Source organism: Cupressus sempervirens, chromosome 8 (assembly GCF_028749045.1).
Source record: "Cupressus sempervirens isolate cs-2001-9-10 chromosome 8, ASM2874904v1, whole genome shotgun sequence".
In the NCBI taxonomy this organism is placed as follows: Eukaryota; Viridiplantae; Streptophyta; class Pinopsida; order Cupressales; family Cupressaceae; genus Cupressus; species Cupressus sempervirens.
Genome location: NC_143125.1, coordinates 283346267 through 283357852, shown reverse-complemented (window position 1 = coordinate 283357852; position 11586 = coordinate 283346267). Strand labels below are relative to the sequence as shown.

The 11586-nt window shown below is 31.2% G+C and overlaps 1 pseudogene; it reads right to left on the bottom strand.

The window, feature by feature from the left end:
• Window positions 1–399: 399 nt before the first annotated feature.
• On the bottom strand, window positions 400–2526 carry LOC149542540 (regulator of nonsense transcripts 1 homolog; annotated as a pseudogene).
• Between the last annotated feature and the right edge of the window lie 9060 nt (window positions 2527–11586).

Here is an 11586-nt window from a genome sequence, read left to right as displayed (position 1 = left end):
TACATTGAAAACCCTTCATTCTAGATGTACTGATTACCTATACCTCAAATTTGAGAGCATAAATAGGTAAAATCTACTTAGATAGAAGGCAATAGGTCATCTTCCGGGACTCCTCTTGGGTGAACAATGTCATGTTCATTCTAGGATGGATCCACATATAAAGACCGTGTTGAAGTGTGCATGTTAAATAGAGGCCATATTCACACATACACATATACAAAAAAGTCAAGCATGTATATCCAATCAAAATCATATATCCTATCAAAATCTATATCTGCAGATCAATATGGTCTACACATAACAAAAAATCAGAGATGTAAATCCAACAAAAATCCAAATCTACAAATCAAGTTAATGACTCACCTAAGAAATGAAGTCAATTCTAGTATTTGAGACTAACTAGCCACTTTGGGAATTTTGATTCAAAAAGTCTCTAGGGAAGGCACCTTGCATGTTTTGGGTGACATACTCAACACCATATCCATCTTGGGATGCCTATGTAAAACTTATATAGTAAGATTGCAATTCAAAATGAATATTCAATTAAAGTCTGTAAGTTCACACAATAATTTTGATCTGAAATCTAAGTAACATTGCCTGAGTATTGAAGTTAGCTACATTGTAAGCCATGTGAGAGCCTTCACTCTTGAAATATTCCCCAAGAAAATCCTAGACAAAATGTTTTTACTTCAAATTTATGATTTTTAATTTGACAATATACAACATAGAAAATCTATCTACTTGTTTTGTTACAAATCAGTTGTTGACATCATTAATTTAAGACATGATACATATGCTCAAAGAGTACCTAAGACATTTCCCCAAGAGAAAAGCCATCCCGTAGGCTTTGACTTAATCCTTGATTATGTAACTACCATAACACATTAATACAAACTTTAGTTGAATGTTCAAAAATCATTTTCCATAGCTTTCTACAACTATTAATATTTCCTACCTATCAAACAAAAGCCAACAAATATACATGATTACCTAAGTCAATAAACCAGTTTGAGACATCGGACCTCCAACTAAAGTTTGGCTTGCTAGATTTTCAAGACCAATAAAGTTGAAACTAGATCCCATACCTCCAATTGGTTGACATGAACCTTGATGTGGTAAATGGCCCCCAATGGGACCACCAACACTTCCATGTCTTGTGCCAAATCCTCTATTACCCATTTGTGGCCCTTGAGGAACATCTATTGCTCCATGAACACCACCTCGTGCACTCTAGGGTATGGTGGAACAGGAACCCATGGAAAAGGAAAGCCAGCTGGGTGCACCCCAAATTTTTGATTACCATTGGGTAACTATCCAAATGGCATGAATGAATTTTCTGCATAGCATATGCACATAGTTGGATATAAAGATTGAAACATTTACAAAATTATGTAGTTAATAGGAACTAATAAATGATTAGATACTTAGCAAATACTAGAAATCACTTCTCTAACAACCTATATCTATCTTTAAAATGTTACATCTTCCATGAGCATTCCTTTTATCATTCACTAACCCAGCATTGAATTTGTTAGCAACATTAGTTGGCCTACCCCTAGGGAAAATTCTCCGATCATTATAAACTTGTTGTTCATGATAAGGAGAGTGGAAGCAATATTAGTGTATTATAATAGATAATGGTGCTTCTAAGTGGAAATATCATATTAGCATACTACACAATTAAACCACATATATATGAGTGGGGCCCAAATCTAAATAGACCTAACATCACATTAATGAAAGATACTTTTAATAGACAGTAATCAAATTTCCAAAATCCATTAAAAATGCATATTAGTCTTCTGGAATTTGATTCTATGAGAATTTTTAACATCAGAGATTTGCATCACACAAGGTGATCCATTCAAATGAAGGAGAGTGCAAAAGAATAGAAAAATAATTTATGTGATCCATCATGATGAAGGAAAGTGTAAGAGAATAGAAAAATATGATTTTTTTTCTATTCTCTTGCACTCTCCTTCATCCTGATGATGGATCACCATGTGTGATATGAAACTCTAATGTTAAAAATTCCTATAGTCTTTTTTCTATTCTCTTGCACTCTCCTTCATCCTGATGATGGATCACCATGTGTGATATGAAACTCTAATGTTAAAAATTCCTATAGTCATTTTTCTATTCTCTTGCACTCTCCTTCATCCTGATGAATAATCACTATGTGAGATCTGAAACATGGATGTTAAAAATTCCTACAGTCAAATTCCAAAAGACTGATATGCACTTTCAAGGTAATCAAATAGTAAAAAAGAAAACATCTTTACTAGATTGAGAAGTGTTTCTATTTATCATAAAAAATTTAAGCAGTGGAATCACTACCCGAAATGAAAGTAAAACAAACATAAGCAACATTGGACCCGACATCTAAGGAAAAAGTTTCACAATCATCTTTTAATCACCATCAAAACTAGAGAGATTTAATCAATGGAAACATCTTTTACCTTCTTTAGTTTCTGAAACTGTACCATGCTCTGCTTCAGATTGTTCAGTGGCCCTTCTACTAAGCATTCATATTCCTATAAAGAAACATAAATGACATCACGAAACTTTACTAACTTGTATATACATCACATAAACATGCATAATAGACCATGATTTTAGATCATACAGAATAAGCATTACCTTATAATGGGAGAGTAAACCATTCCAAAGTGGTTATTTGCTTAAAACCTTTGGATTCCCCAAAACAACAATACTATAGTGAGGTCATGTAAGTGCAACATTCAGCCTCTGAGGTTCATTCAAAAATCTAATACCCTAAAGCAACATGCAAAACAATCAAATTTCATATTTCCTGAAGTGTAGTTAATCCATTAGCCACAAGAAAGATATTTTAGGTTCCAATTTTCTCATCCAAAATGTCCAAAGGGTATACATCTTCATACTTGATGCTCACTATTCTTTATGCAACATAATATTATATAATATTTTTCACGACCCTAAAATGAATCCACATTTGCAACCTACAAAAAATGCTATGAAAATCAACACTCAAATGTAAATGCTATTAATAAATGGAGAAGCTAGAAAACAAAAAATACCACAATTTCCTTATAAAATTGTTGATGCAATGCACCATGCCTAGCCATGTGATTAGCAATGTAGGCCTATTGTCCTTCATGTGGTGTGATTACCCCAATCTATGAAAAGTAACACAGTGAGTACATTATATAGAAAAGAGCTTTACAAACCAAAAACATTCTTTGACAAAAACAAATAATACTTGGCTAGGAATTACACCACTTCTCAAAAAAGTTGTTGCAATCTTCTACATATTTGAAAATTCAGTTCTATTTAGATAAGATGCGCCACTTGCAATTATCTCTTCTTGTCCCATTTGAAAGAAGAAATTTTCAATAAACTTTGAATTTTGAATAGAAAATATTACTGATAACAATAGCAATTGTAATGTACTAAATTCACAAGGCACAAACATAAGAAATAATGATAGTACATAAATTTGGTTTCCCACCTGCACATAAGAGAACATGGGCTGATTGGCAGTGGCCATGGAAAATCAATTCTAGTTAGCTATCTCCCAATTATAATTACATTATTCTGAAGTGTGCCTTCATAGAAGTTGTTTGAAGTAAACTCAGATAAAGATGGATGCATATGATATTGAACCTGTAAAGGATACGAACTCAATTTGTAAATGTTTTTCAATGCATCTCAATTTAATAAGAAATTTAGAATATTCTAATATCATTAGTAGATAAAATTCAAATGAACATAGAGTGCAAGATCATTTCCAAATAGCAGCTTCAATTCTATGAAGCTACTACAACATACATGCTTTAACTATCTATGGATGCTAGAACAAAAATGACAATCATGCTAACTAAAATGAACTTTTCTTGAAAGCTATAGAATTTTAGAATAAATGATGAATCTGAGACATAACAAATAATAAATAATCTTCATGCAATTTATAGTAACAAGACATACAATAATACTCTGACCATTACATCAAACTATACATCTCTTGTGTGTTGTACCATACAAGCAATAATTAATCTGCCAGTACATCATTGGAATATATAATAAGTGTTGGTTAATGTGATCTTAATTTTGAACATACAAGAACACAAACAATAATCTAACCTCTAATCTAAAAGGCTTAACACCCAAGAGTACATGTTGCTCAAAAAAATATTGTGCAAGACCAACACAAGTTTCCTTCTTGCACATTATCACAGGACCAAGTTGGCAGTGATCTCCAACTAGTACCACCATATGCACTTGTAACCCTAGGCTTATTACCTACTTTTCTGCAAGAACTAATGGAATTAAGCACTTAGGTTTAGTGGCTTGTGTGGACTCATCAATGAGGACCTCCAGAATTAGCAAACTATATGTTAGAATGTCCATTGTGAGAATGTGAAGTCTACTATAAGTACACATAGAACTTGTTATTTAATGAATTGAAGTCAATGGTGTTGACCAACTTGACAAAACCTAAAGTTTGATATTTGAGGATCACCAACACCAATGCATGTAGAGAAAATGACATCAACACTTTGAGCTCTCTCTCTCTCTCTCTCTCTCTCTCTCTCTCTCTCTCTCTCTCTCTCTCTCTCTCTCTCTCTCTCTCTCTCTCTCTCTCTATTGCTCTTTTAAGTGCCTTATAATTCTTTTCTTCAGCATTTGATAGTTCCCCCATTACAATAGTTAGAATGTAGGTATTATTCAACCTTAAGAAACAATGTACAAGAGTACATGTTTCAAAAATGTTCATATCAAAAAGAGATATTAGACTACACCCATAACCACAGGAAATGTTGTTAACACTATTCATCAATTATATACCACAAAATCTATTATATGTTTCAAAATTAACATGAACTTTAGTAAAAACATATTGAGTCTCAACCAAGCCATATAGGCATAATGGACCATGGTTGGTAACAAAGTATTTTTCTACCTTACCAAATTTAGGTTTGAGTTGTATCTTTTAATTTTTATGCCATGGTTAAAAAATGAATCATTTGTTTAAACAAACATAAGTTTATAAAAAGGATATTTTAGTGCTTTATAAAAAGTGAACAAGGATCTTATGATAAATGTCAAAAGGTTCATGTTCATTTTCATTTTTAGAAGGGATAAAATATGGAAGAAGTTAGTCAGAATTATTTTATTATTATTAGCTTTATTCGTAAAAAAAAGAATGCCAAACGATATTCCAAAAATATTAAAATGTCTCAAAACACATTAGATCTTATCATCAACCAATATTTTCATGAAAAATATTTATTGGACCATCATTTTTCCATTTACTTCTCAGTATTATGTGATACTTCCTCTTTACTGTACATTTTTTTTCTTACTTTGCTAAATGATATACCAAACTCATAGGTATACCAAATGGTATACAATTAAAATTATCTACATGATGAATCTATAGTGATATCAACACAAATTTGTTATATTTATTTTCCCCAAATATATACATTTTGAATTATGAATGAATTGAAGATTTTAAAATGGCACATGCAAAGCTAAACTGGCAATGAGAAGAGGGTTTATAACACAAACTTGATGTGCTGCTACTACTTTTTGAAGGTATGGAATATCACCAAGTGGGCCAAGGGGAAAACATCTATCAATAAGGCCGTCGTGGACTAGTATATATGCAACCCCACCAATGGTGATTCCTATGCCCTAGAAAATGTTTTCAGACCCATTAAACCCCTTTAGATGTAAACATAAGAATTTAGTAAATTTTCAACAATGTTTTGTTCATCATTTATCTAGATGATGGAATATACAGTGACCCAAATCATTATTGCACCATTTTCCAAGATTGAATTCATAAAAATATAGAAGACAAGGCAAGGGGCAGTCCATACAGCACCAAAACAAAGACTTAGCACAAGGCCTTTGTAGTAGAGTCTGTATGTTAGTAAGACATTGGTAGGGATGGAATTGAGGATGGTAAATATATCATTCATTTCAAAAGGTCCATCTCTAGGCTTGTAATGAGACTGCAAAACCAAGTGAATGTTTGATTAGAATAGAGTAAGTAAATCTTTTTTTGTTATAGTGAAATTTTAGGGTTGAAGATCATTTTTTCATCCACTTTAGCTCAAACTACAATAGCATTAATTTCATACCTCATGGATATTCTAGAGAGCACCATGCTAGAATTTTTGGTGAACCCAGCAAGCTCAATGCTCCATTCCAACCTATATACACCAAAATGAACTTAGACCCTTCCAAATAAAAGTGGTAGAAAAGATGACTTATTGGGATGAGAAGATGAGATGTAGATGGGTTTGGGTTTTGTGATTCCTTGGTATGTTAGTTTGAGCTTCACTTGGTTTCAAGAATACTATAATATTCTCTACTTAACAAGGCCAACCATGTAAAGGTGGAAGCTCATCTAGCTTCACCCCCCTCCGCCTAACATCAATCTAAATTACCCATTATCAACTAATTACATACTTCATTCATTCATTCAATACAATCACATAACATTCGTTAATATGATATAATATTCATTAATACACAATACTAATCAAGACTTCATTAGCACATAACAATAGTCATTAAGATAAAATAAAAATCAATATTAATACACATCATTCATAGATAATTACTTAAAACAAAGTTCTTTCATTATCCAACAAGGTGTATCAAAGAGCATTTTTTAAACATCATTTCTTCTTTTTATTTTTCTTAGCTCTCTTAAGAAAAATGCTCATAGGAGCATCCATATCTTCCTCATCCTCCTCCTCTTCTAGCACATGTAATGTCAAATTATGATGGCTCCTTCTCTTTGGAGGAGCACGAGGCTACTACACTAAAGGGGGCTTTGTTGCAAGAACAAGTAAATGCGATAAATTGGCATTCTCTTTTTACTTTTTTAACTATTACAAGTCTGTAATTAAGTACTATTACAACATAACATGCATTTTTTCTTACTTGATAATGCCACATCATGTACATTAACATTTTGATCTGCCACCAGGTCAACATATTGAACACATGGAACATGCTCCACTCCTTCACCATGATATTCAACATGCTCTAAAATATTCAAAAAAAGGATACATATCAAATTGCAATTGAAGATGTTAAATTGTATTCATAATTGCATGATTAATTTCCAATAGAAAATTAATATCTCCACCACTATAATGCACATCATTGCCTTCATCATGAGCAGGTGTTATGATAGGATGTGAACGCTGTAGTAAAATTTTATGCAGTCAATTTACGTTCAAAACTAACACCAAAAAAGAATCTTTTCAACTATTCAATTTCATTTACTTTTCATTTGACCAATTTACCTATGAGATATCATTTTATGCACTAGATAATTGGGCAAGGGTTTTAGATTCTTTGTGTAGGCATACAACCATGACTTTATAGCCTTCCTTAAAGGCATTTTTTCTATCTTCATCTATAAGATCCACATTGAATTCTATGCCCTGTATTTTTTGCTGAATATCATTAGTTTTCCATGTATGGTTTCATTAAAAATAATTGTTTGCAACATTATATAAAAAAATAAATATTAAATTTCATTGCTCCTACTTACAGGTCAAGACTGAAGATTCATATAGCCACCAGAGCCGAGTTTGTGTTGGCCAACCTTTTGTAGTTTCACTTTTGTAGCCACGGATGTGTCCTACAGTCTATGAACAATTTCAAACATCTTAGATTATATATTTAGAAATATCACTAATTAGTGCATGATTACATTGTACTAAATACTATCATGATATACCTTTTTTTGCCTTGTGTTGCTTTTCACATAGCCTTTTGTCCTTTGCATCTTCTATTATTTCATTCCACTCCATCAGTGGAATCATAGAGGATGGTCATACTTTTGGTTCTCCTTAAGACCCCTTCTATATTGATCCTTCATAGTCTTTAAATGCTTTGACACTCTTTTCAGAAGTAGGCCAGTGTCAAAAATGTTTTTTCCAAATTTCTCCTCAAAAGATGTAATCAACTAATTTTTTAATTCCATAGCTTGTAAATTCCACCTTTAAAAAAAAATAAAAATTGTTAGATCAATAACATTAATATAGTACAATAAATGGAAGAAAAGAAAAATTATGTAGCAATGATATGAAACTACGTACCTTTTACGTATGGTGGGTCCAAATAGTCTCAATATCATATCAAAAAGATGATCAAAGAAAACATTATTACCTACAAAATCATAAAGGGATTATTAGTCCAAAATGAGTAATGTAAAAGTAAACTAAATTTACCCTTTAAATAATAACAATTTTAAAGCACCTGGAAGCTTTTATTCTTTTAATGAAAACATAGTTTTCTTGTTCAGCAATAATGTCCCTGCATATGAACTAGTACTAGCCACACATACTACTCTAGGAAATGGATCAGCTTCACCAGTATTGCTCTATGTTGCTCTATCAACTGAAGGTCAATCTATTAGTGCACAAAATAGGACTGCAATAAGATCTATCTGGCATAACTTTTATCACTAATTTCATCTGTTGATGAATTAAGATCTATCTAGCATAACTTTTATCACTAGTAAGATCAATTCACTTAGTTAGCACCAATGGATTAAAAATCTCTTGCCTAGACTTTTCAACTAAGGTGTTCATTATTCAACTCTTTTCAACTAAGGAGTACATAAAAAATTACACTGGATATATTAACAAGGGAAACCCTTGATCAGAGGGAAAACCTTGGTGGGAATGATGGTCACGAGATGATGTACTAATATAAATATTCCTTGTTGGAGGATGTACCCTGTTAGGAGTCTATTACAACATTTAGTACATATGAGTTCTTGTTAGGAGACTTTGAATCCCTGTTAGGAGATTCTAACCTTGTTAGGAGTTGTGGAAGATAGAAGGACCCATTTTCCAAACAACTTCTGGGGCAAGACTGCTGAATTGACTGTCCAACTGATCTCTCAATTATTCCTCATAGAATAATTATCCATACTATACTTTAACTTCTTTTCTCTATCCTATCAACTAGACTAATCATTTTCAGACCTTGTAAACTAGGTCATGAACCTTGAATCCAACTAACAAACCTCAAATCTCACAATAAAACCTTGGCAATGAAGTTTTCTCCAACTTCACTTTGTTTTGCTTATCTTTGCATTCCGCTCTTTGTGCTCCTTACAATCATTCACTTTTTTCTTGTCATCATAAAGGAAAATGTCATTTTATACCGAATCGATAAAAAAATTGCTTGAGTCAGCTATTACACCTTCTCAATTAATTATTGTAGGACCTCATTAAGAACATGTTACACTTAGTGATAACATTAATCTTTCTCCTTGTTAATTGAATAACTTTTTGTACATGTAATATTATGACAAGTGAGCTTAGCTACATCATCTCTAGAATGTCTTCTTCACATCTTTAACTTCAACTTCTCAAAATAACAACTCTACTAAGAGATATAACAAGTTTACCAAAACATGCTTCTATAAACTCTATCTCATAACAATCTTCACCAAAACTTGCATAACTTTATCTAGAATTAATATCTAATGTTTCTGAGGTTAGCTACATATACTAGACACTTAATAGTATCTCCCTTTAATCTTGCTTAGTGAAAATTCTCAACTGTTTATCCCTACCAACTTGATCTTTCCACTATTCTTCTGTTAGAAACCACAAAAAATTGCTATGTTGACATCAATGACAAACACAATCTTGAATGTAACATATCATCATGATAATGATCTAATCATGTTTCTACAATACTCCCCATAAAAGTATCATCAACATTCATGATTATAATAGTACTTGTCTATTTTACTTTATGATTGGCATTCCTGATGTGGTTGAGTGAGGGAGTCATAATCACCTGCTAGTCAGGATCTATATGATGCACCACTTCTTGCCATTGCTTGTTTAATTTAGTTTATATGTGTATGTACATGCATGGATTTTATGTAGATTACAGGTAACGAGAATTGACTTCCCTAAATTTCCAGGATGAGCGTGCCCTGTTGCAATATCTCAATGGTAAAAGTGGGGAGATAATTCTTGAGTCCAAATCCTATTCTTAAGCCAATTATCCTAGAAAGTAGGACAAATATCTGAGTTGTTTACTATCTGAATTCATCATGTGATGTGAATTCATGATTCTGATTCGAGAGTTGGATTATGTTCTTTGTCTTCAATTGAGTTGCCATTTCTAATCTTGTGGGTCTATTGTGATTTTCAGTTATAATCAAATTGAAAGATAATTTAATGATTTAATTTAATAAAAAATTTATAAAGGAAATTCAATATTTAATTATATTAATTAATTGAGAAATTAATTAAATAAAAGAATTAATTAAAGTTCAAATTTTGGCCTAATTATATTTATTTAATTTAATAATTATTTTTTAAGAGTTCTATTTTAATAATAAACTCTAAATAATATTATTAGTTAAATTAGTAAATATTTGATTTGAAATGTCTCATGATTTAATAAGAGAGAGAAAAGGAATTGATTAATAAACATTATTTTAATTAATTGAAAAAGTTGGTGTAGGAAAATTAAAATATATGAAAGTAATTAAGGAAAAAGGGTTTCGTATGATTGCAAAATTGAAGACCTAATTTAAGTAAAAGCTCTTTATTGGGGAATTAGAGTTCATTTCTCCACACTAGGATTTGGAGGAGTGAATTCTTAGAGAAGAGGGTTTTCAAAAAAAGGGAATTGCTTGTGAGCTCTGTGTATCCATTGTTTTGTATCAAATCTAGGTAGGATGTTGTGGGTTTTGTGCAATAGACTTGTCCTTTGAAATTTATGTCTTCTCTATGTCTTCTTATGAATCTGTTTTTTAGAATTTCAATTGGGTTGAAACCCTTATTGCAAATTTCATTATTCCTTGTTTTGATATCATCTGTATATGAATTAAGAATTAAAACCTGGGTTTTGTAAATTTTTAGCAAGTTTCCATTTTTGGCAAGTTTTTTCTTTGGAAACATTCCATTTTAAGTATGTTTCCATTTTTGGAAAGTGTTCATTTTTCACAATTTTCCATTTTTGGAAAGTTTCCATTTTTAGCAAGTTTTCAGTTTTGGAAAGTTTGCATTTTTAGCAAGTTTTTGTTTCGGGAAAGTTTTCATTTTTAGTAGGTTTTCATTTTTGGAATGTTTATGTTTTTAGTAGGTTTTCATTTTTGGAAAGTTTACATTTTTAGTAGGTTTTCATTTTAGGAAAGTTTCCATTTGTAGAAGTTTTTTATTTTGGGAAAGTTCCCATTTGTAGTAGGTTTTTGTTCTGAGAAAGTTTCTATTTTTAGTAGGCTTCCATTTCGGGGAAGTTTTCCCAAAGATTAATAAATATAAAATTATTTTGGCAATAATTGATAATAATTATTTTTAGTAATTGATCATTATTATTAATAATTTTAATAAGTACTGTTAAAAATTTAAATTTAAGTATTGGAAATTTAGATTTATTACTTTATTATTTAAATATAATTTTAAAGTAAATTGAAAATTTAAAAAAAAATAATTGGGAGAATTAATGTTTTTCTTTATAAGCTTGGATGTATTTATATGGTTCAAATATATGAAAATGATTTGTAATAATAGGAAAATTTTATTATTCAAAAACCTT